This window comes from Leptopilina boulardi, unplaced genomic scaffold, assembly GCF_019393585.1.
Source record: "Leptopilina boulardi isolate dan_hultmark-lab unplaced genomic scaffold, ZJU_Lbou_2.1 LbouV2_204, whole genome shotgun sequence".
Lineage (NCBI taxonomy): Eukaryota > Metazoa > Arthropoda > Insecta > Hymenoptera > Figitidae > Leptopilina > Leptopilina boulardi.
The window spans coordinates 1,814,186-1,841,885 of record NW_026137757.1 but is presented as its reverse complement, the minus strand read 5'-3'; the positions used below and the strand labels follow the sequence as shown (position 1 = coordinate 1,841,885).

At 28.9% G+C, this 27,700-nt stretch overlaps 2 long non-coding RNA genes across 2 annotated transcripts; both read right to left on the bottom strand.

Annotated features, from left to right (window-relative positions):
• Positions 1 to 6,394: 6,394 nt before the first annotated feature.
• Positions 6,395 to 23,081, bottom strand: LOC127278492 (uncharacterized). The gene is made up of 7 exons (XR_007842498.1): positions 22,946 to 23,081; positions 22,811 to 22,865; positions 9,051 to 9,245; positions 8,249 to 8,588; positions 7,853 to 8,117; positions 6,541 to 6,651; positions 6,395 to 6,429 (listed from the first exon to the last, which is right to left on the bottom strand). It is a non-coding gene; the product is annotated as an uncharacterized LOC127278492 (long non-coding RNA).
• On the bottom strand, positions 14,347 to 15,147 carry LOC127278491 (uncharacterized). Its single transcript, XR_007842497.1, has 2 exons — positions 14,840 to 15,147; positions 14,347 to 14,512 (listed from the first exon to the last, which is right to left on the bottom strand). It is a non-coding gene; the product is annotated as an uncharacterized LOC127278491 (long non-coding RNA).
• Positions 23,082 to 27,700: the final 4,619 nt, after the last annotated feature.

The window sequence follows — 27,700 nt, the reverse complement described above, 5'->3', positions numbered from 1 at the left end:
TCATTTTATATTAGTGATGTACATTACAACGAGATTCTCAAATTTCTCAGTCAAAATTGATCGTTTGTGAAGTTATCTCGAAAAAAACATCTCAATTGTTTTTTTGTTTTTATCGTCTCGTCTCATCTCAGTTTTCAGTCGACTTGTAACGTTTTATGTTTACTATAAAATAATTATTCAAAGAATTTTTAGTTTGTCGACATTTATTCCATATAAATATGTTACATAAATAGTCACTCACACATTCATGCTAGATTTGCAAATCTTCGATGTAATAAATAGAGTTAAAAAAAGGACAATAAAAAAAATCTCTTTCGATTAGATACAATAAAAAAAGTTTAGGATTCTCCTTGAAAATCGTCTTTGGTCAATATTCAAAATTTTGTGTGTGGTCACACTATTACAAAATTTGTACGAATAATATGAGCTTTGCTCAATGCACAATAGAATTAGATAACGCACTCACCGTAGTTTGTGTTCATTATTTTAATGATACCAGAAGAGATATCAGTCAATTATTCTCAAGTTTTTACCAATGAGATGTTCGCAATCCAGGAATAATTCGAGTGGAGAGTCCGCCTTGTCGAAAAGCTTGCGTGCACCGCTGAATGCCTCGAATCTCGACGAGAATTATAATTCCTTGGATTGATAATCAATAATTATAACAATTTATCGCTCGCACCGAGCAATGGAGCTTTGCGAAATTGATCACACGTGGTGACAATTATGATCTTCACCTACCGCTAGAAAGATACAATTAAACAACACTTATAATACAAATTTAAAGCGAATAATTGCACCCACGTGTTTTTTAAGACAAAAACTGCTCCACTTACCCCTATAGGGTGTCGTGCTAAATTTAGAGATCGCCTTTGCTTGGCGTCCTTTTATATAAAATTTTAATCGGCGAGGAACCCGTCGCACAACGTCTCGTGCTCGGGCCCTGTGACCACACTAATCGTTTTGATTTTTGAACGGTGCGAATAGCTTACCGCATTCTCCCCATTCTTATCTACCACACACATACACATTCGACGACATACTATATACGTTTCCTACAATCCCCCTTTTTCTTTATGTTATTTATTACAATTAAAGAAAAACAATAAAGAGGTTTGTCGTCGATACATCTTTAATTTCGTAAATAAAAATAATTTCTCCCGCTCTCAACAGAAAGAAAAGAATGTATTCGGGTTCAGGATTTTCTTTATGCAATAGGGACCCTCATACAAGTGGAAGAACTTGTGAATGACTTTTTGTGACGCATCTGAAAGGTGGGGAACCCTCAGCAACACCAAATCGCCTATTTCAAATTTTTCCGAACTGACCGACTTTTGAGATTCTTGTCTCCTTGACCACGTTTGCTGTAATTTTGCGAGTGCTAATTAAATCTGAATTTCGTGTGTCGGTAAATTTGCTTTCAACTTTGGGAAAAGTTCCAAAATTTTGTCCCGCGGTGCGCGACCGTAATGCAGTTCGTAGGGCACCGCCTCCGTACTCTGATGAAAAATCAAATTTATGCAATCTTGGATTTGCGGAACGAACTTTGCCCAACTTGTGTGACTATCTGCACAATAGGTTCGGAAAAATCTACCTAGTTCCCGCATAGTACGCTCGACCGGGTTTGATTGAGGGTGTCGAATCGAGGAGAATATTCTCTTGACCCCTTCCGCTTCTAATCCCAATTCCCATGCCGGCGACGTGAATTGCGTACCATGGTCGGATAACACCTTTTCCGGTTTCCCAGTCTCCATGAAATAATGTGATTTCATTTTCTTCAAACATATCGCGGTGTTTGCCCTCTTAATTGGGTACAGGGTAACCAATTTTGAAAATACGTCAAGCACGACGAAAATGTACTTGACTCCTTCTACTGATCCGGGCAGTGGTCCATAAAAATCTACGGCTATTAACTCGTTTGGACAATTCGCCTTCACACACTGATACGCGCCCTCGGTTTTTTTATTCAGGCATTTTGCACGCTGACATATGTCGCAACTTCGAGAGAAGTTCTTCACGTCTCGTCGCACATGCCTCCCATAAAAAAACGGTCTATGTACTTGAGCATTTTGTATGACCCTGCATGACAAAATTGCTCATGTACAGCCTTCAGCACCGAATCGACCATAACTCGCGGAATCATTAACTTCCATTGATCCCCCTTATTACTCGCTATATACAAAATCTCGGATTCCTTTCGAATTACCGCTTTACTCGAGGTTTTTTGTATCATTTCCCGAATCTCGACATCGGCTTGCTGCAATTGCGATAATTCACGCAACTCCGATATAAGTTCACGATTAAACCTAATATACGGGGTTAGTGCATTTATTGATGGTCCCTTTAGCGCAATTTCTCTGAAAGCATGACACGTCATTTTGCATAACAAAAAATTATTATGATTATCGTCAATCATTTCATTACCGAAATTGCGGCTAAAAAAATCCGCGACAATATTGTCCGCACCTTTGCAGTGTGAAATCTCGAATTGATATTCCTGCATACTCAGTACCCAGCGAATTAGCCTTGCGTTTTGATAAGGAGTAGATAACATAAAAGTTAACGCTTGGTGGTCCGTAATTATTTCGAATTGCCACCCAATGAGATACATCCGAAACTTTGGTACCGCGTATATTATTGCCAATAATTCCTTTTCGGATGTCGTGTGCCAGGTTTCGCACGACGTGAGGACTCTACTCGTAAGCGATATTATCCGGATTTCACCTTCGTCATCTACCTGATATAAAATTCCGCTTATCCCGTAATCGCTTGCATCCGTTTGGAGTTTGAATTTTTTTCTGGCCAAATGGTGGCTCAGAGTAACTGCGTGCAAAAAATTATTTTTCAAATCCTGAAAGGCTAGCGTATGATCCTCCGTTAAACACCATTTGCCTTTTTCACTCAATAATTCTCGGAACGGACCTACGAAATCCGAATGCCTCACACTGAAACGACGGTAATATGCGTAAAAGATTCGATGAATATTTTGAATTTTCATTCAAGGGAAATGTCAAATTTGCTAAATACAAATTATGTGACATAAATAATAATCAGGCAGAAGTTTTTATAAAAATGACTGCAGGCAATACAACTGGCATAAAAAGACATTTAGAAAAATTTCATCAAAAGGAGTACCAAGATTTTTATGAAGTATCCCTGAATTCACCTGAAAATCAAGTATATTATGATATTCTAATTATTAAATATCTATTTTTAAAAATTCAAAGAATTTTGTCTTAAAAAATAAAAATTAATAAATAATAATTTAAAATACAATGTAATATAAATATACATAAAAAAATAAACAATAAATAAATAATAAGTTGAAGTAGAAAATTGTAAAAAAAATTAAATTTTATTCAATTGTTTAGGTAATTAAAAACTTGCACAAAATTAAAGGTTGGGTTAATAAAATTAATTTTCTGAAAGTGAATAGAATTTTTAAAAAATTTTCAGTAACATATTTTTTGACTAAAATTTTATTTGGACTAAATCAGCATCAAATTTGAATTTTAAATTATCTTCCCTATTGTTTTTTTGATGACAAAGAAACTCAGGACTATTTTAACTATATAAATCCAACAGTAAAGTTGCCAAAACGAAGAGAACTGAAATCTTTAATTGAAAATCGATTTAAAAGTATACAAAATTCCTTAATGAATGACCGAAGTAATTTATTTCTAGTTAAAACTCGAACACTACCCTGACTTTCTACTATTTTTGTTATTTAAATATATTTAAGTTTGATTTTCTTAAATATTGCACTTTCTATTTTTACAAAAGATAAAAATAATAGTGTAATTTTCTTTGACACAATAAAATATTTCCTACTGAAAAATATCAATTATTAAATAAATTTGGTAGTGAACTTATGTGTGTAAATTTACAGATATCATGTTTTCCGGAAATATTAATTTACAACGCAAAAATTGTATATTTATATTTAAGATGAATTCCTTTGTTAACTTTACTTTAAAATAATAATAATTAAATAAAGAATCTTCTTATTAAACAAAAAAATTATTATTTAATTTATTAATTGTTAATTAAAAATATCTTAATAAAAATTCATTACAAATCTTGGTTAAATAATTGTAACAATAAATTATAAGATTTTAAATTTAGATAATTTTGAACGAAGAAAAGTAAAATGATGTAAAACTAATTTTAAAAGTATTAAATTATAATTTTTAAAATTAAAATTAATATTTTAATTCAATTAGTTTCATAATAATTGTAATAATCAATTAAAAATCAATTGTCATTTAATAATGTGACAATAGTCACAATCAGTACTCAACATTTTTGATAATTCGAGAAGTTAGTTTATTTTCAATGAGATGAGGCGAGAAAAATCAAAAAAAGACGAGAGTCGTTCTCATTTCTGATCATTTTTGACATTTCTCGATCATGTACATTACTATTTTATATAAACTTTACTTAACTAGATTTCCATTTGAAATAATTTTTATACGTCATGATTTTAATAACACAGAATTTCTCTTCAATCAAATTGTCACTTGTACGAATTTCAATATAGCGAATATCTCGTTTGTAATACAAAATTTTATCATGCCAGTTTTCCACCTATGTGTTTTGATAATCGTAAAAATGAACACAAGAGGCGCTAGTGCACATTTCCATCGTGAAGTTAGCTTCAGGAGATTTGCGGGAAACATTTGAATTTTTACAGTTCAAGGTAAGTGCTCGAATTTTTTAATAATAAAATTTCTAAAATTAATTTATATCATTAATTGATTTTTAATTATAATTCTTCTATTTTTTAGTTCAAAATAATTATTTATTTATTTATTAAATAATAATGAAGTAATATTTTCAAATTAATTAAAAATATTTTTTAAAGAACAAAATTTAAGAGGGATTCCACGGGTAAAACGAACAGTTGTCGGTGACAAGTTATCGATTTGGCTCAAATTTTTTAGGCGTATTCTACCTCTAAAAATACTCAACTAGCCAAAATTTCAAGCCCCTATCTCATAAAGAACACTCACAATCGTAAATTTCGTGAAAAGTGACATCTTTCAAAATGAAGATTGAAAAATCCATTTCTTCTCGAAAAAATGTTAATTTTGGTCAAAAAAAAAATTGGAAAGATACTAGTCGATGGGAAATTTTCCAAAGAATCCAATGCCGTTGGAATTTTTGACCTATCTCTAAACGCATGCGCAGTAGATTAAAAAAACTGATTTTTTTAAAAAAATTCATAACTCAAAATGACCTATTTCGATTTGGCTCTAATTTTCAGGAAAGACAGCTGAAAAGCTATACTTTAAAATGGTTATACCTAAAATTTGCATATTTTGAGTTTTTAACCATTTTTATGCAAAATAGTGAGCTAATTCAAATTTTTTCAAGGTTTCCTTACAGTATTTGCTTTTTTGTGCGCGTGCGCAGTTATATAGACAAAAACTAAGCCCAAATTAAAAATCCTCGAAAAATTTCCAATCAGTTATCTATATTAACACTTCATTTTTATTTATTCTAAACAAATTTTAACAGAAAAAACTTCGAACCGTTTGATTTGGTTTTCTTTTGTATTTTAACGAATACGATAAATTAAAATTATTGAATATGTGATTGACAATAATCTATAGAATTCTTATAGAATTATAGTTGACTTTTCAAGGTGTCAATAATTTAATAACAATAAAAAAATACTATCTAAAATGTTTTATTTTTAATTACAATTTATAATCATAATTAAGTCACATTGCCTGAATGTGTCCCTTTTAAATAACTCAAGTTATTTATTTATTAATTACTACAAGAAAATTTAAAATGCAAGTAACTAATCCTTTCGCCCAAAAATCGTCTTTGTTTTTAAAATACTCCCGAAAACTGTTTAGAACATTTAAAAAACAATAATGATCTTTTGCTCTCTGGGAAAGGACGAAAAAGTATCAAACTTATAAAAAGCTAAAAAAACATTTCTGTTTTCGATTGATAAACGCGATAAACATGGTTTCTCTATTTATCGATACACGCGATGAAGAGAAACGAAAGCATGTTGACAGTGCGGGCAATCGGTTTGCTCTGCATTTGCCATGTACTCAACGGAACACGCGTCGCAGATGCAAGGATCACAGGAAAACGTGGGTGCATTCGAATTGCAGAAGGAGCAGTTTCCTATAACCGTTATTGGTTTTACGGAATCGAAGTTGTGCCTGCATATGGGACATCTGGAATTGGTTGCTCTGTACAGTACTAAACAATTTTCACAAGCACACAAATGTCCACACGGGAAGAAGCATTTGGTAGATTGCTGCATTCTACAAATGCAACATTCACTGTTGTTAATTTCTTCAGCATGTTGATCTCGTTCGATCGCCAGATCATTTCCTTCTGGCCGACCTTGTTCCAACACTGGACCTTGCATGGCAACATTTCGAAAATCACAAAAAGTAGGTGCTAAAATTATTTAATATTTAAAATTATGTTTATATATTTAAAAAAATTATCCTGTGAAATGTATATTAAATTGAAATTTATTATTACACTTTTCGGTAAAATTCAAATTACCTTCTGCAGGATCTCGCTCTTGTTCAATCGGAAGATCACGGTCGTCCGCCAAACCTTGTTGGACCTCTGGACCTTGTTCAGCAACATCAGGGAAATCACGGAAAACAGGTACTAAAATTATTCAAAATTATCTTTCATTTTTCGAATGACCAACAAAATATGCCAATTTTGAATATGAGAGATTCTTTTTCAATCGCCCCAGCCCAAAAAGTCAATGTTCTGGGATTGGCTTCATACTTTGGTAAATTGTTGTCCTATATGATAGTAATAAATCCCTAAAATATAAACTCATTAAAAAAATATTTGTAGAAAGTAGAGGGGGTTGAAGTTTTGACGTTAAGGGTAACATTGTCATTTTCAAATCTTAATAAGTATGACAAAAGTTAATGGATTTTAATTTATTTATAATGAATTTTAATAAATTTTTCACGTACTTTTCAAAAATGTATACAAAATTAAAAAAAAAAAATTTTGACCCTTTTTTTCAAAATCAACCCTTATTTTTCGATTTTCACCCCTTCGGGAATTTTTTTTTGTTTTTTTTTTATTTTCTTTGGAAAGCTGAGGTTTTTTCCCATGAGCTATGTAAATATGAAAATGGGACAACAATAATTTTGTGAGAAACAGAATATTAAAGTAGGCGGTGCCGATAAGGGTGCCGTTAAGGGTAACATTGTCATTTTCAAATCTGTATAACTATGACAAAAGTTAATGGATTTTGATTTATCTATAATAAATTTTATTGAATTTTTCACGTACTTTTCAAAAATGTATACAAAATTAAAAAAAAAAATTTTGACCCCTTTTTTTCAAAACCAACCCTTATTTTTCGATTTTCACCCCTTCGGGAATTTTTTTTTGTTTTTTTTTATTTTCATTGGAAAGCTGAGGTTTTTTCCCATGAGCTATGTAAATATAAAAATGGGACAACAATAATTTTGTGAGAAACATAATATTAATTAAATTACGTGAAAAATGCATTTAAATTCATTATAGATAAATTAAAATCTATTAACTTTTGTCATAGTTATACGGATTTGAAAATGACAATGTTACCCTTAACGTCAAAACTTCAACCCCCTCTACCTTCTACAAATATTTTTTTAATGAGTTTATATTTTAGGGATTTATTACTATCATATAGGACAACAATTTACCAAAGTATGAAGCCAATCCCAGAACATTGACTTTTTGGGCTGGGGCGATTGAAAAAGAATCTCTCATATTTCGACCAATTTTCAAGATTTTACATTCACCGTTTTTTTTAAACATTCGATTCAGAAACGATTTATTTATAAAATAAAAAATAAACCTTCAACAGCTTGAAATAAGCGCAACGTAGATAAACGTTAGATAAACGCAAAAATATTCAGTACTCGGCTCAGCCACCACGTAACTGCATTGTGTCAAAAATTCCTCTTTCGTCAGATTACCCGATTCCAAAAGATTTCACATCCTTCTCAGTCTTGCGGAGGTACTTCTGTTTAACACTCTGGTTGCATTAATGCCCGTTCTATGTCCGCTATTTAGCCTGACATTGTCTCTAAATGATCGGCTTTGGAGCGCTAGTAGTCCATCTGAAATATTTGTTTATATAATTAGTAATTAATACATCATCATTTTCTCATGTTGTTTTGGTTTCGTCAATGTCTCTCTAAATAATTAAAATTAATTTTAATAAAATAATTCTAACCTAAAAAATAAATACCTGTAAAGTTCCACGTTAGGGGAAATGTTCCCACTCTTACGTGAAGTTGATTGCTGAAAATTTGAAACAAGTCCGTCATCATATCGAGGTTTCCGTTGACAGCGAAGAATTCAGCCGTAACTTGTTTCAACCAAGACGCAGAGAAATCTGCAATGAATTGATTTAAAATAGTTGCCGAATTTTCACTCAATTGTCGAACCATTTCTCGAAACGTTTGTTCAATGATCCCAGCAGGCAGAAGAGGCAATCAAAAAACAGACGGTAAAAATCTTTTGATTTCATTTTCGTCTTCGATTAAAAATGTATGAACTCCGTGTCGAATCGCCATTCGCTGTACTTGCTGCAAATAAAATGGTAAAAACATCAAAAACCTACCCAGAAACTTTTCAAATTAATTAATTAAGTTTTAAATTTATCGTGGACATAATTGACAAATTTCCAAACATATGTCAATATAACAATAAGGAAAATATGATATTTTTTCTAAATAACATTACTAATTTAAAAAATTTTTAATTTAGCTTAAACATAATTTCACGACTTTTCAGAAATATACAAAATTTTTCAATTAATAAATATAATTTGATAAAAAATTTATGAAATATGACTAATTTGCAAAATTTTAGAAATGTTCAGACTAAATTTAAAATTTTGCATTTTCTAAACCATAAAAAACTTCTCGAATAAGAAATAAAAAATGGTAATTTTTGAAGCAATCACTAATTTTTAAATTATTTAATTTATATTAGAAATAATTAGTCTAAGGAACAAAATTTGAAATTAATTAATCATAGCCACGTACCTTTTGATAGTAAAAGTGGCTTCCGCTCCCAGAAACCGCGGGAAAATGTTGTTGGATACTGCGACGCAAAAAATCTCCAAAATTGGTGATGACAGTGTTCATCGTGAGACCCGGCACAACTCTCCTCAATTCTCCAATGATGGCACTGTAATTTTCAGCTGATGACCTCGTTAAGGCATATGCCCAAGGAATCGCCTGGAATACGAATTAAAATTAAGGAAGTTCTCCCCCTCCAACGTCAGTCAAATCAATGCCCATTTAAGTTTTCATTTGTATCACGTAGTACTAGCTCAACGTTTGGCAACGTTGGATTATATTTCCCCCGTTCCATTTCGTGTCGTCTGCTATTGTTTGATTTATTTTCGTTAAATAATAATAATAATAATTTATTATTTTAAAAATCTTAATTTTTTATAAGCAAATTCAAATTATTATTCATTATTATGAATCTTTGAAGAATATACTATTATATGTATATACTACTTATATTACTTTCAAATTTCGCGCTTTTTCTATACCTAACCTACAAGACGCAACGTTGCCAAGCGTTGTGCTAAGTAATTTCTGATTGTCAAAATACGGTGTTTTTTTAGACAAAATAATTAATTGTGAGTCTCCTAAGCCAGGTCTGATCAATTTTATTAAAAGTAAGTGAACATTGGCTATTAAACTTTATGTATATAAAGTTCCAGTAATATCTTTTCGTCAGATTTTTCACAATTTGAGATTTCAGACCAAAAAATTCAATTTCCCATAAGAACCCGTGTTAAATGTGAAAAGAGAAAATTATTTATATCTTTTGTCAAAATCCACCTAGACCTTTAAAAATTTAACTACATCTTCTTTAAACCATTATCTATCAGTTTATCAAGTTTGATAATTAACTCTTCGTCATTTCTGTTTGCGAGAGAACTTCCTTAAGTTAAAATTTTTGAAACATCTTGAAATGGTATTTCAATAGTCAAAAATTTTATTACAAAATAATTATAAATTATTTAAAAATTATAAATTAATAAATATTAAAAATTAAATTATACAAAGAAATGAAATTAAAACTAGATAAATTGAATTTCTGAAAATAATAGAAAGAAAGAGAAGATATCTATAGATAACACAATGAAAACATAAACAGGAAAAACAATAGAAAGAGAAGGTAGATATAAATACCAATTAAGAGAATTATTAATTTAATTTAATTTAAAGTTTTTTTACAAATAAGAATTTTTATAGATTATTATTTAAAGAATAAATTTATTTTATATTTTTTCTTTAAATTATTTAGGAAGTGAAATAATAAAAATTATTTGAAAAAATTGCTGAAATTAATAATAATTAAATAAAATTATATGTTATATTAAAGTAAAAATTATTTAAAAATTAATGGTAAAAGTTAAATAATTTTAAAATTATTATTTTTTGAGAAATTAAAGATTTTAGAAAATGAAAATCAGTTAGAGAAAAATGATTGACAGGTAGACAATGGCATTGTTCTTGGCGAACGTTAGAAACAGAATTAGAGAGAGAAAAATATCTCTGTCCTTAGAAAATAATTTAAATGTAATTGGCTATCCGAAAATAGACGCCGCGAAAAATTCAAATAGAGGGAGAAATTGGCGGTAAGAAATACATGGGAGAAGCGCCCTGCGTAAAGTGGTGAGGGAAACTCGCGGATTTTCGCTCAATCAATTTGAAATTCCTTACTCACACACTCGCACATTTTGAATTTTACTTACCCCAGAACATTAAGGGTAGGGACGCAACTATATAAGCCAAGTAAATGCGTGTTTCTGTCTCTTTTATCTGAAAAGTTTTAAACTGGTAAGAGCTTTCTTTTATATTAATATAAGGAAATTTCAGAACTATAAAATCTACAAAGTCAAGTCTTTTAAACTTGAGAAATGCAGATTGTTGGAAGCTTTCTAACGATCTCTACCTAAACGATCTGCATCTCTGGGCGAGAAAGATAAAAAGGACTAAATCGTAATTAAAAATAAAATTTATTTAAAATTGTTGATTTTGGGAGACCAATTGTTAGGGGCTCTCTAACGATTTCTACCAATACGATTGGTTCTTCCTAAATTAACAATAAAAAAATTGCTGAAGAGGAAAGTCCGTTGTCAGGAGCTCTCGAAAGATTTCTACCAACAAGACGGACATTCCAAATCTGCAATAGAATAAATTATTATTTAACAAAACAACAAAATAATACCAACAAATAAATCTTCAAAGTCAAGCCACGGAAAATCAATGGTCAGGGGCTTTCTAACGACCTCTACCAACACTGATGATTGTCCAAGAGTGGTAAAAAGATAAATCGTAATTCTTGTTTAATATTCTTATATGCCATGTGCATTGAAATAGGCGATCCACATGACAATTTGAAAGATTAAACTATAGAGATGATTCTGACAAGCCCAAGAATTAGCTGGAATAAAATATAATTAATTTATTCAAATTAATTATCTAGTAGGGTTTTTCAGAGATAAATCTATTGAAGTTTAGTGTAATATTATAGTTTAACAATATATTGTTGAACTATGATGAGTCATTAAGGTTTAATTTTTTCATACCAAGAACAGAAAATTTAGAAATAGAGTTAGGAGAAACTAACCCTTAAAATTTTGTTAGGTAAAGTTTTATAATACTGTTAAAATAATTTATTTTATATTTTTTTTGTAGATTTCATAAACTACATAAACAAATTGCAAATCGATTTTAATAGTGAGATTATCTCAAAATCAAGGTGTGTTTGTATTTATTTTTATTTATTTATAGTTACTAAGTTAAACTAAAAGTAAATTTTATTCTATTCAGAATTGAGAGAATTAATGAGGAAAGACTCACAATCGTTTTTATAAACAAAGAAAAACTATATTGTCTGATTGATTGTTTATTTAAATTACTTAAATATAAATAATTAATTCTTTTATTTATTATTATTATTTTCTTACCATCAAATTCTTTGAAACGATAAACAATCAATTGTTTAAACAAGTAAAAGAATTTTGAAAAGTTAATAACAAAAGCTAAAAAACTAAATAATTATTGGAAAGATTCCTGTAATTTAGTTGGAAAAGCGACAAATAATTTAAAAATAAAAGAGAAGAATATAGATATATATAAGTATAACATAGAATTTGGAAAAGCGAAAAAAAAGATAAATACTAACGTATTTTTATTCATAAAATTTACTACACGTTTACAATCTTATCTGATGATATAGTTAGCACGTGTTTCATTATATTGAATAATAGAAATTAACTATAATAATCTTGGTATTCATTCATTCATTCATTCCGTCCGGACCCCTGCTGGGTTTTCGGTGGCAGAGAAAAGAACAAGTTATGAAGAGAGAAAGATATTTCTTTATTTTGCAAATGAGGGTTCGCTTGACCTGCAATCTGTTGAAGAGGATAAATTAATAACTTTGAGGACCCAGGTGATTATTTCTTTCTCCCTTTATCACGTGAAAAGGCTATAAAGAAAGTCTAAAACTGAATAGGTAACGCATACCTTTCTTTCTTACACCCAGGAATATAACATAAGTACTTATTGGGTTAACATTGCGTTTCTCTATCTAGACGATTGAAAATGGCATAAGAACATCATCGTCTAAAATCTTAATCTTCTTCCTTTTTGTTTTAAAAATAAAAAAAAATTCATAAATATGAGAGATTCTTTTTCAATCGCCCCAGCCCAAAAAGTCAATGTTCTGGGATTGGCTTCATACTTTGGTAAATTGTTGTCCTATATGATAGTAATAAATCCCTAAAATATAAATTAATTAAAAAAATATTTGTAGAAAGTAGAGGGGGTTGAAGTTTTGACGTTAAGGGTAACATTGTCATTTTCAAATCCGTTTAACTATGACAAAAGTTAATGGATTTTAATTTATCTATAATGAATTTTATTGCATTTTTCACGTACTTTTCAAAAATGTATACGAAATTTAAAAAAAAAAATTGTTAACCCCTTTTTTGTCAAAATCAACCCTTATTTTTCGATTTTCACCCCTTCGGGTATTTTTTTTTTTTTTTTTTTTTATTTTCATTGGAAAGCTGAGGTTTTTTCCGATGAGCTATGTAAATATGAAAATGGGACAACAATAACACAGGCACACAAAAAAAAAAAAGTTGTCTGTTTCTTGAACTACACATATATTTCCTATAGTATTTTGGCCCGCTGAAACCGAATCTGAGGTCAGAATTGCTCCATCACCCTTAGTTTTTTTTTAAATCGACCAAAACCACCCTTAAACGGACAAATTCACACTTCGGAAAAAAATAAATCAACTTATTTTTTAGAAAAACCAAATTTTACATCTACGAAACTTTGCTCCACTAACTCAAAAACAAAGCCAGCATTGATCCAGCACCCCCTGAATTTTTTTAATCGAAAAAACTACCCCTAATCTGAAGAATCAAATTCAGGAGGTAAAACAATAAAATAACTGATTAAAAAATTTTATAACCAGGTATTTTTACTCCAGCAAGGCAGAAATAAATCCAGAAATGCTCCCTCACCCTCTAAATTTTTTTTAAATCGAAAAAACCACCCTTAAATAGAAAAATTCAAATTTAAGAAGTAAAAAAAAAATACTTTACCGGCTTTTTTTAAAAACAGAACCTTACATGTTTGTAGTTTTGCTCTACTAACTCAAAAAAACAAAGCCAGCATTGATCCAGCACCCCCTGAATTTTTTTAATCGAAAAAACTACCCCTAATCTGAAGAATCAAATTCAAGAGGTAAAACAATAAAATAACTGATTAAAAAATTTTATAACCAGGTATTTTTACTCCAGCAAGGCAGAAACAAATCCAGAAATGCTCCCTCACCCTCTAAATTTTTTTTAAATCAAAAAAACCACCCTTAAATAGAAAAATTCAAATTTAAGAAGTAAAAAAATAATAAATTACCGGCTTTTTTTAAAAACAGAACCTTACATGTTTGTAGTTTTGCTCTACTAACTCAAAAAAACAAAGCCAGCATTGATCCAGCACCCCCTGAATTTTTTTAATCGAAAAAACTACCCCTAATCTAAATAATCAAATTCAGGAGGTAAAAGAATAAAATAACTGATTAAAAAATTTTATAACCAGATATTTTTACTCCAGCAATGCAGAAACAAAGCCAGGAATGCTCCCTCACTCTCTAAAATTTTTTTAAATCGAAAAAACCACCCTTAAATAGAAAAATTCAAATTTAAGAAGTAAAAAAATATTAAGGGGGGAACACCAGTTGTAACTCAAAAAATAATGCTTTTTTCAAGAATATTTTCCAAAAGAACAATGAATCTTTTTAAAGAATACTATTTATTAGTTAAAAGTACATGTAAAAAGCTGTAATTTAAAAGAAAAAAAAAATTTTTTTAACAAAAACTTTTGGAGATATGAGCCATTGAAGTGGCGTCTTAAGAAAAAAGGCGAATTGCGGTGACCAGCATTCTGCAAGTATACTTCGTCTGAAATACAAAAATGAAATTGATTTACATTTATTATAAGATTATCTAGTTCGTGATCGAAGGATTTAAAAAAAAAAAAAATTTGACAAAATGGCGACCTGTCAAAGTCAAAAGTATGATTTTCGTTAAAAAAATACGGTCGATTTTCAGCTATATAAAAAAAAGTTTTGATTAAAAAAAAAAATCCTTCGATCACGAACTAGACTTATATGTGTAAATGAAGCACACTAAATTTTAAATAAATCGGTTTAATGGTATTCGAGTAATCGTGGTCACCGACTTGGAAAATGTCATTTTGAGAAAAACGCATTAAAAGTTTCAACTTACTTTTTTTTGTTCAGAAGAAATTTTGTTTCTAAGTTACAAAGAGTCATCGATTCCTGGACCATATAATAACTCTTCCGCAGTGGTTGCCGTTTCTAAATCATAGGAAAAGGCCATCTGTCGTTAGGGTCAGGTATGGCTGGCCACCTTGTATGAAGCCACGGGACGCGCCGCTGCAGTGTTCTGTATATCTCATTTATTTTTCACCGGATCAACTTTGAAATTTACAGACACATTTCTAAATATGTATACTTTAAGAAAATGCACCAAAAAAAAAATCGATTTTTCGAAAGTTACAACTGGTGTTCCCCCCTTAAATTACCGGCTTTTTTTAAAAACAGAACCTTACATGTATGTAGTTTTGCTTTACTAACTCAAAAAAAAAAGCCAGCATTGATCCATCACCCTCTGAATTTTTTTAAATAAAAAAAACTACCCTTAATCTGAAGAACCAAACTTAGGAGGTAAAACAAAAAAATAACTGATTAAAAAAGTTTATATCCAGGTATTTTTACTCCAGCAATGCGGAAACATACCTGGCTGTAAAATTTTTAATCAGTTATTATATTGTATTACCGCCTGAATTTGATTCTTCAGATTAGGGGTAGTTTTTTCGATTAAACAAATTCAGAGGTTGATGAATCAATGGTGGCTTTGTTTTTGAGTTAGAGGAGCGAAAAAACATAGATGTAGTAAGGTTCTGTTTTAAAAAAGTCAGTTATTTAATTTTTAATCTCCTAAATTTGAATTTTTCTATTTAAGGGTGGTTTTTTCGATTTAAAAAAATTTTAGAGGGTGAGGGAGCATTTCTGGCTTTGTTTGTGCATTGCTGGAGTAAAAATATCTGGTTATAAAATTTTTTAAACAGTTATTTTATTGTTTTACCTCCTAAGTTTGATTCTTCAGATTAAGGGTAGTTTTTTTTATTTAAAAAAATTCAGAGGGTGATGGATCAATGCTGGCTTTATTTTTTTTAATTAGTAGAGCAAAACTGCATTCATGTAAGGTTCTGTTTTTAAAAAAAGCCGGTAATTTAATATTTTTTTACTTCTTAAATTTGAATTTTTCTATTTAAGGGTGGTTTTTTCGATTTAAAAAAATTTTAGAGGGTGAGGGAGCATTTCTGGCTTTGTTTCTGCCTTGCTGGAGTAAAAATACCTGGTTATAAAATTTTTTAATCAGTTATTTTATTGTTTTACCTCTTGAATTTGATTCTTCAGATTAGGGGTAGTTTTTTCGATTAAAAAAATTCAGGGGGTGCTGGATCAATGCTGGCTTTGTTTTTGAGTTAGTGGAACAAAGTTTCGTAGATGTAAAATTTGGTTTTTCTAAAAAATAAGTTGATTTATTTTTTATCTCCGAAGTGTGAATTTGTCCGTTTAAGGGTGGTTTTGGTCGATTTAAAAAAAAACTGAGGGTGATGGAGCAATTCTGACCTCAGATTCGGTTTCAGCGGGCCAAAATACTATAGGAAATATATGTGTAGTTCAAGAAACAGACAACTTTTTTTTTTTTGTGTGCCTGTGTAATTTTGTGAGAAACAGAATATTAAAGTAGGCGGTGCCGATAAGGGTGCCGTTAAGGGTAACATTGTCATTTTCAAATCTGTATAACTATGACAAAAGTTAATGGATTTTAATTTATCTATAATGAATTTTATTGCATTTTTCACGTACTTTTCAAAAATGTATACAAAATTTAAAAAAAAAAAAATTTTGACCCCTTTTTTTTCAAAATCAACCCTTATTTTTCGATTTTCACCCCTTCGGGAATTTTTTTTTGTTTTTTTTTTATTTTCATTGGAAAGCTGAGGTTTTTTCCCATGAGCTATGTAAATATGAAAATGGGACAACAATAATTTTGTGAGAAACATAATATTAAATTAGGCGGTGCCTATCTAAATCCTCAAAGATGATCTCCAGGTACACCCCTTATCGGCACCGCCTACTTTAATATTCTGTTACTCACAAAATTATTGTTGTCCCATTTTCATATTTACATAGCTCATCGGAAAAAACCTCAGCTTTCCAATGAAAATAAAAAAAAAAAAAAAATACCCGAAGGGGTGAAAATCGAAAAATAAGGGTTGATTTTGACAAAAAAGGGGTTAAAAATTTTTTTTTTTAAATTTCATATACATTTTTGAAAAGTACGTGAAAAATGCAATAAAATTCATTATAGATAAATTAAAATCCATTAACTTTTGTCATAGTTAAACGGATTTGAAAATGACAATGTTACCCTTAACGTCAAAACTTCAACCCCCTCTACTTTCTACAAATATTTTTTTAATTAATTTATATTTTAGGGATTTATTACTATCATATAGGACAACAATTTACCAAAGTATGAAGCCAATCCCAGAACATTGACTTTTTGGGCTGGGGCGATTGAAAAAGAATCTCTCATATGTATATATGTATGTAGGGGAGAGAGACAAACAGTGGGACACTTTTTTTCAAAGACATATTAATATGTTAATTTTATATATTTTTGGACACTTTTTGGTATAACCATAAAGTTTGAACTCTTTTTTACATAATGCATATATTCTATTTAAATTATATTGTGATTAAATAGAAAAATTTCAAGTTTTTGGAACTTGATACATTTTTCTTGTTTTGAAGGTTTGTGTTAAACAGTGGGACACCTATTATTAAATAATGAATAATTGTTTCAATAATAATATTTTGCTTCATACTTTGTAAATATATATGTTTTGTATTAAATAACGTTAACAAATGTTGCAAAACACTCATAATTTAATAATATTTTACATTTTTATAATACGATGTCAAGTTTCATATGAAAAATTGCTATTATTTTTTTTACGTTTACAGTACTGCTGATCATACGTCATACTTTGGTCATAACCTAAAAACAATTTGTAGGAAAATTTGAATAGTCGTTCTCTTATCATGTGTTATTTTAATTGTTGCCGAACAATAATTGTAATAATTATAAATTTTGAATTTTTTAATCTTTTTAGCATAAAAAAATTACATTTTTAGGCGCTGTGTACGTATAAATACGCATGCGTATAACTGACACAACTTATAATTAGTGTTGCCAAAATCCACGTTTCATAAACTTAAATTTTTGCCTGTCCCAGTGTTTAATGTCCCACTGTTTAAATTGAGCAATCGCAAGAAATTATTTAAATAAAAATTGTTTGTAAAATTTTAAAATATTTTAAATTATTCGATATTATACTTAAAAACATGAGTAAACGAAGTAACAATTACACTTTTTTTAAAACTGTCCTATCTATATAAAAATCAGCATTGTATTTCAAGAAAAAAATTACTCCGGAACGTCAAAAACAGTTTTTTTCAAGTTTATTTGTAAATAATGAATCAATGTGGCTAAAATTTTTGGAGATAGTGTGTTGTCATAAACATGGTTTACATTTAAATTTTTGGCGAGTTTCTTTAAATAGTTTTTCAGAAAATTAAAGTGTCCTACTGTTTAAACTGTCCCACTGTTTATCACTCTCCCCTACCTGTATTAGAGCCCCAGAAAATTTTAATAAAAAAATTTAAAAATTTTTACCTGGCCCCTCAGAATGAATCTTCATTAACAAAGGCTCTATTGTCCAAGGATTGGTATTGTTTGTGGTAATTGTGCTGAGGGTCTAATACTGGTATATACATATTTTTTTTATTTTGAAAACAAAAAAAAGAAGAGTAAGATTTTTAGGCGAAGATATTCTTATGTTATTTTGAATTCTCTAGATAGAGAAATGCAATATTAAATGAAAATGTTTATATGTTATATTCCTTGATGTGAAAAAGAAAGATATACATTACCTCTTCAGTTTTTGACTTTTATCTTTATATTTCCATGTGATAATACCCGGAAAAAATTTCGAGACGTCAGACGTGCCGATGTCAATGTAAACCTACAGTACATTCACTCAGAGTTAATCTTCATTAACAAAGGTTCTATTGGCCAAGCACGGTGTGCCTGAACCAACTTTAAATGACAACTTTTTTTACTTCGAATTTTTTACTTGCATTCGATTCAGGAGCTCAAAAATAGTGTGGAAAATAATTTTTAGCAAAATCCATCGAGTTGTTTTTAAAAAAAATGATTTTTTGTGTCAAAAAATCGATTTTTGAGAAATTCAATGTGATAAATAAGCGGTATTTCAATTAATTAATTAATTAATATAATATTCTGTATGGGTAAAATGATTTATAAAATGTTTACCAATATCAAAGGAAAAATAAAAAAAAAATTTCTATTTCTATTTTGCATATTATATGTTTCGAAAATCAACATTTTTGAAGCAAGAAGCTTCTAAATTAAGTTTTTCAAAATTTACCAATATTGCGTTACATTAGGCACATATTAAACAAAAGAAAGATGAAAAATTTGTATTCTTCCACTTTTACGTCAGTGAGGTTATGAGTTTTCCTAAGAAAACATGTTTTCAAAGCCAAAAGTTCGTGCTGGATCACAGGATGAAAACCGAAAGAAAATTTGTTTTTTCTGTTTAAAGAAAAAGGAGAAAATGGTAGAAATTAAAGGTGCTTTAAAGGATCGAGTGACAAAAATTGTGACGTTCAATGTAGAAGATAATCGTGTTCCAACTGTTGTTTGCAATTCTTACAAAATCTCAAAGATTTTATCTTAAAGATAATATTATCTTTGAGCGAACTATAAACAAGAATTTTGCAAGCATTGCAAACAACAGTTGGAACACGATTATCTTCTACATCGAACGTCACAATTTTTGTCACTCGATCCTTTAAAGCACCTTTAATTTCTACCATTTTCTCCTTTTTCTTTAAACAGAAAAAACAAATTCTCTTTCGGTTTTCATCATGTGATTCAGCACGAACTTTTGGCTTTGAAAACATGTTTTCTTAGGAAAACTCATAACCTCACTGACGTAAAAGTGGAAGAATACAAATTTTTTCATCTTTCTTTTGTTTAATATGTGCCTAACGTAGCGCAATATAGGTGAATTTTGAAAAACTTAATTTAGAAGCTTCTTGCTTCAAAAATGTTGATTTTAGAAACATATAATATGCAAAATAGAAATAGAAAATTTTTTTTTTATTTTTTTATTTTTCCTTTGATATTGGTAAACATTTTATAAATCATTTTACCCATACAGAATATTATATTAATTAATTAATTGAAATACCGCTTATTTATCACATTGAATTTCTCAAAAATCGATTTTTTGACACAAAAAATCATTTTTTTTAAAACAACTCGATGGATTTTGCTAAAAATTATTTTCCACACTTTTTTTGAGCTCCTGAATCGAATGCAAGAAAAAAATTCGAAGTAAAAAAAGTTGTCATTTAAAGTTGGTTCAGGCACACCGTGCAAGGGTTGGTACATCTTTATTTTTCTATATAATAAATGTGAAAAAAGAAATTATTACCTGGGTCCTCAGAGTAAATCCTCATTAACAAAGGTTCTATTGTGTTGGTAATTTTGAACAATTATTTAAAATTTTCTATTCGCCGGAGGAACCAAGTTGCCATTAAAAAGTCAAAATGAACATTCAACTTAATAATGTTTATTTTTAATGTGGGTTCGATTAATTATATCGCCGATAGAAGACGAAACTGCCAATTTAATCTTTATATCGTAAATAATGTTTCTTAGCTTTGAGATGAAAATCCACACTATTTTTGACAGCACAAATAAAAAGGTCTATTTGATTGAATAGAACAATTGGAATTTTAGTTTACAAAAATTTATTAAAAATCAAAGTAAAAATTGCAAACATTACACATTATATGCTTTCTTTTGTAAAGAATAATGTTTTTGGAACGATACAGTTTTTTATTACTTACGGCTAGATTTCTCTTACACACTACCGTCGAGAGTGCTTGTTGAGAAGGGAGAATTCTCGCGATCTCGTCACACAATCAACGGGCAAAACGAAAGAAAGGTGTTATGCGTATTTCCGCGTCTCGAAACGCGGTACCGGTACCCTATCAGACACAAGCGGCGCAGGTACAATCCGTACGGACTGGCCGGTTTTAATACGGTTTTATTAAAAATTATTTAATAAATTATAAATAATTTATTAAATAATTTCTCACTGTACTGATCAACCGATTGGGACTCAGCCGGTTCAAGGTTCGATTTAATTTTACGTCCGCCCAAAGAAAATAGAATTTAAATTGGAGCCAGCTCGCAGACGGGCCTTATTCTTAAAATTAAAAATTGGCTCAACGAAAATCTATCGTGATTCAGCAATTTTAATTTTAGAAATTTAAGCACTGCTGTTAATTTACCTGGCTCAACGAAAATCTATCGTGATTCAGCAGGTATATTATTGAGCTTTCTCCACAGTTTAAACTCTAAGTTCACTTTTTAAAGAAATAATGCAAAAATCAGTAACACGTACTAAGTGATTGACTGAAGACGAATAGGCAATGAGGCCCTATGAGCTTCTGCTTATAAAGAGCATCGCGAGATGCACTTAGTGGGATTAGTGAATCAGGGGTAGAAGGATTCTGGGGTTTTCAGGGGTATCGATAAGAAAACTTAGATCATCGTCCATCGATATTCTCAGAACCCATGATTCTTGTTATTCTTTTCTTTGTTGACACTATTGGAACTGCACATCTCCATATGTGTAAGTGTATATGTGTGTTTTTAATAAAGTATAACTCGCAACCTTTGTTGAATTCCAGAGCGGTCATAGTTCTGCACAGATTATCGTTTTCATATTAAAAATGAAACTATTTTCCTTTTTATATATGCATATACATTTTACGCATACACACGTACATTTACCTTAGTACACATGCATATATGCACGACATACATGTCTCAAAAATTTTCTTCTCTTTTTTTTTCATATGCATTTTGTTTTTTTTACAAAATTGACCCTCTTAAAATAAAATCTTAATTGTTGCGAGTTTATATGTGCTTGGAAAATGTGACATGATCCAATTTAAGCTATCAACAATTATTGTATCTTTATTTCCTTTTTTTTTTAATTTGAAGGTATTATAAGGAAAAGAATAGGGGAAGGAAGGCAGTGTTTGCATCGCGCGATACTCCTTAAGCGCCTCACACATATGCGTTACGCAGGCTATGGGGAGTACGTGTCTGTGTGTACCGCATCCACGCTGCGAGACTCATTGCACCTGAACGCGTGAGAAAGAGAGAGAAAGATAGATAGAATTGACGTATGCGATTCTTCTCCCTTCTTATAAAATAATACATTTTCGTAAATATAATAATTGCAATATAATAATCACATTATTGTTGGTTACTATAATATGCGTAGAAATGTGCAACCAAACAATGTATACACATATCTATGCATATCACTTTGGCATACTATGAACACACGTACACACGATAAAAATAATGCACACGCATACGTGCAAATACAATGCATATTCTTTGAAATAATATTTGATAATGATGATTCTAATAAGTAGAAAAATAGTATTGGTAATATATCCAATTGTTTATCATAATAATTATGATTAATTATTAATATTAATTTTAGTAAATGTAATTAACAATGATAATAATACGATTTATCATTATTAAAAAAAAATCATGAATTAACAATAATTTGCATACAATTAATTAATTAGTTACTGCAAATTATTAATAAAAATGAGTAAAGTATGATTGTTTTATTTATAATAATATTTTAGTATCTTTATATAAGGTAAGTACGCTATATTATATTTTTCATGCATATATTTATAATATTCAAGCTTGAATATTAGTGTTAAATACGTAATGTAATTTATAATATAGCATAATATAATATAGTGTAAATAATAAATGTTTATAGTAAAATTTGGTTTTATGGCTTTTTATAGGACAAGTAAAAGATATTAAGAAACATCTTTAACGTTTCGGAATCGGTACCGATTCCCTCATCAGAATTTATTTCATCTAAAAGAACAATGTTACAATTAGAACTATTTTAAGGTTATAAATTCAAAAAATGCGAAAAAGAAAAATACATACCAATTAATCCTGAGGAATTAATTTTAATAGTTGTGAATCAAATAAAAGATCATTTCTGAAAAGAATTTTGGTTATATAATAATTTAAAATTTTAAAAATATTTTAAATCTTTTTGTTATTAAATTCAAAACATACCTGTTAGTATTATTAAGAAATTTTTATGATTTGAGAAATGATATGTAAAAAATTAAAATATTTTAAAAAAGGGGAAATTTAGAAAACTTTTTTTAAAAAATTATTAATATTAAAACGGATTTTTTGATCCATTTTTAGTTGAATCACAACCACTAACTGACAAAAACATAGAATCATATGACATGTGGAAAATAGGTTAGGTTAAGTATTGTGTAAGTAACGCAACGTTTCATAAAGACGTTATGATATACGGAGTTTTACAAGAATTTGAAAGTCTTTTTTACGAAAAACAGATTATCATATATAAATACATTAAAGAGAATAATTACAGTAATTTTAAAAGTCTATTATATGTAGAGTCAAAATTTGCTAAATCATTCATTATATTTAAACTTTTGTCTTTTTCTTTTTTTATATAAAACATTTCTGCAATTTTTCTTTTTGGTAAACTACTTTCTTGGTTTAAAAAATAACAAACAAATTTTTGTAACTCATGCTGACAAAGGTAGTGTCACAGTTATTTTAAAAAGAGAAGATTATTTTAGTAAAGTTCATGACCTCCTTAATGACACAAACTCTTATGTAAAATTAAATTTCAATCCCGAAGATGAACTAAAGAAAAATTCCACTAAGATTTTAGAAAATTGGAGACTAAAAGGTTACTTGGGTAATGACGTGAAAAAAGCTGACGTCTCTATCGAAAATACAAATTTAGCCAGATTATATGGACTTCCAAAGATCCACAAAACTAATTGTCCGATGCGTCCTGTTGTTTCTTTAATTAATTCTCCAACCTATTTAATAGCCAAAATTTTAAATAATATTTTTAAAAAATCTCTCATTATTCCTAAAACTAATGTCAAAAACTCAAAATTATTTAAAGACGAAATTATTAAAATTAAAATCCCGGAAGATCACATTATGATATCTTTAGATGTAGTTTCCCTTTTCACAAATGTACCATCGACTTTAGTTTTTGAAAGCATTGAAAAACGTTGGAATTCGATCGAAAAATTTACAAAATTATCAAAAATTGAATTTATAAATGGTATTAAATTTCTTTTAGATTCTACATATTTTTCTTTTGATAATAAATATTTTAAACAAATTTTTGGTACTCCAATGGGTTCTCCCATTTCTTCAAATTTAGCTGATATTGTCCTACAAGACTTAGAAATAGAAGTTTTTAATTCATTAAATTTTCAGATTCCTTTCTATAGAAGATATGTCGATGATACTTTTCTTATTGTTCCTAGGAATAAATTAGACTTTATCATTGAAAAATTCAATAGTTATAACCCTAAATTACAGTTCACGTATGAAATTGAGAAAAATAATTCGATTTCCTTTTTAGATTTAAAAATAATAAAATTACCTGATAATTCGATCATAACCAACTGGTTCCAAAAAAGTACATATTCTGGACGATATATTAATTTTTTGTCCAATCATCCAATAAAACAAAAAATTGGTATTATTAAAAATTTAGTAGATTCTGCAATATTGCTAGCTGACAAAAGATTCCATTTTGAAAATCTAAATTTAATTAAAGAAATTTTATTATTAAATAACTACCCTTTAGAATTTATAAATAAACAAATTAAAGCAAGAACTTTTCAATTACAAAATTACAACAATAATAATAATATTAATAAAATAACTAAAAAAGACTTTGAAGTTGACAAATATCGTACTTTTTCTATTCCTTTCCATAACAATCTTTCTTACAAATTTAAATCGGTTTTAAACAATTATAATATTACAACACTATTCAGAAGAGGCTCTTCTCTTAGTAAATTTATTAAACTTGGTAAAGATAAATTGGATAACATGAAAAATAAAGATGTAGTTTATAAACTTGAGTGTAAAAACTGTGACAGTACCTATGTTGGACAAACTTGTAGATTACTTCAAACCAGATGTAAACAACATAAAACTAACTACCGTTTAGAAAAAAAGTACCACTCTGTTATTACGAAACACAGATTTAAAAAATTTAATGATGGTGTCGATCACGATTTTGATTGGAATAATGTTAAAATTTTACACCAAGAAAGTAGTTTACCAAAAAGAAAAATTGCAGAAATGTTTTATATAAAAAAAGAAAAAGACAAAAGTTTAAATATAATGAATGATTTAGCAAATTTTGACTCTACATATAATAGACTTTTAAAATTACTGTAATTATTCTCTTTAATGTATTTATATATGATAATCTGTTTTTCGTAAAAAAGACTTTCAAATTCTTGTAAAACTCCGTATATCATAACGTCTTTATGAAACGTTGCGTTACTTACACAATACTTAACCTAACCTATTTTCCACATGTCATATGATTCTATGTTTTTGTCAGTTAGTGGTTGTGATTCAACTAAAAATGGATCAAAAAATCCGTTTTAATATTAATAATTTTTTAAAAAAAGTTTTCTAAATTTCCCCTTTTTTAAAATATTTTAATTTTTTACATATCATTTCTCAAATCATAAAAATTTCTTAATAATACTAACAGGTATGTTTTGAATTTAATAACAAAAAGATTTAAAATATTTTTAAAATTTTAAATTATTATATAACCAAAATTCTTTTCAGAAATGATCTTTTATTTGATTCACAACTATTAAAATTAATTCCTCAGGATTAATTGGTATGTATTTTTCTTTTTCGCATTTTTTGAATTTATAACCTTAAAATAGTTCTAATTGTAACATTGTTCTTTTAGATGAAATAAATTCTGATGAGGGAATCGGTACCGATTCCGAAACGTTAAAGATGTTTCTTAATATCTTTTACTTGTCCTATAAAAAGCCATAAAACCAAATTTTACTATAAACATTTATAATTAATTGGGACATAAAGAATTTTAATTGTAAATAATAATATAAAATAATATAACATAAGGTAGAATAAAATAATATATTATAATATAACAGTTTAACAAAGTTATATTATAATATCATAGCCATAGATACATTCTTTAAAAGCAACGAGAATATAAGTCTGTATGAGTGTGTGGAGTATCACTCAACGCGCGCGATTATCGGGGATTCAAATTACGTGCCTATATACATTGTGGCATCGACTTTGAATTTTCATTCTTAAATAATTTTCAATTATTCTTGAAAATTATTTATTATACTATTTATTTATTTTTAATTTATAATTTCGTTACGATAGTTCGTAACAGTCCTTTTTGCACTTATTGGCTGATCAGTAGTTACTGATTCATTGTTACTTATAGTTCTCTCATTCTTTTGGATATTTTGTAGTTTTATTGGAGGTTGGTTATATTGGTTATATTAGAGAGAGTGAGCAAAAGGGTTATAGATATTTAGATTTTCATGAATCAAAAATAAAATTAAACGAAGTATACTATGGCCAACATAAAAGAGTATGTTATTTTAAGGATTGGGGTATAAAAGTTCCAAAAAATAAGTTCCAACCCAAAAGTACCAATAGATAAGTTCCAAGAATAGTTTGTTCCAAAAGTACATAAGTTCCAAGAGAAAAGTTACAACAGAAAATTTAATAAAAGTTCCAAAAAGTGTAAAAATATTTAAAAATGTAAATTGTGACCAATCGCTCTTAAGTAATCAATAATTTCATCCATATGTACAAATTTGAAGATTTATTAAGAAAAGATTCCAATTCTTTTTTTAATATGCAAAGTGCTTTGTACAAATAAAATATTTAATTAGATTGTTCCCTTTTAAACCAACAGTAGTTTTTGAAGCTGTTGATCAACAACCTTTTGGTAGTGTTGAGTGTGGAGTATATGCAATAGCATTTGCAACATCTATATTATTTAACGTAATACCAAACCGTGTAAATTATGAAACTGATAATAACAAAATGAGAAACCATTTTAAGTCAATGTTTGAAAATAATCGCTTAAATCATTTTCCGACAGTAAGAACGTCTCACAATAGGAATTCGATAATAGAGAATGATTAGAACTGTCTTTTCATAAATTGAACTCAGGAACATAAAAATTATATTTTTAGTAATTATATTCACAGTAATAACATTAACAGAGTTCTATTTACACAAGATTTAAAAATTAAACATTCTCTAAATGACACTAGTGAAAAGAAAAGAATTCGTACAACTGATAATAATGTGAACAAATTTTCACCACATGAATATTTAAAAATGAAAAATTGTATGAGTAAAGAAAATGATAAAAAGATAAATCGAGCAATTAAAGAGAAGGGAAGAAAAAGGAAGGCAAGGCGCGAAGTTACATATGAGCAGAAAATAATAAGACATGAGAATGAGAGATTGAAAAAACGTAATCGTAATATAACAGAAATAAAAAAGTATTTTTATTTTAATTAGAGATAATAGAATGTGGGTGATACTTCCCTAAACATTTATGTTTACAATTTATTGGCCACATGTTGGAACTCATTTGCTTCTCAGAATCGATGTGTCACGCAAATTTAATTAAATAATAATAAGAAATTATATAATCTCGTGTAGAAATTGCCCTATCAGGGCCCTAGTAGGGAATGAAACGCCACCCCTGATCAGGGCCAAATCAGGTCGACTAGAAAATGTGGATTTCCTAATTAGGGCCACATTAGGCGCGTCGTTTCATTTCCTAATAGGGTAGTCTGATCCGGCCCCGATTTGGGCCCTGGCAAAATTTCTACACGATATATTAATAATCCCCGGACTGAGAGCTTATGAATGCTTCAATCTTTAAAATTTTGAGTAATACTTACAAATCCATCTTTTAGGCACAAAAAAGTGAGT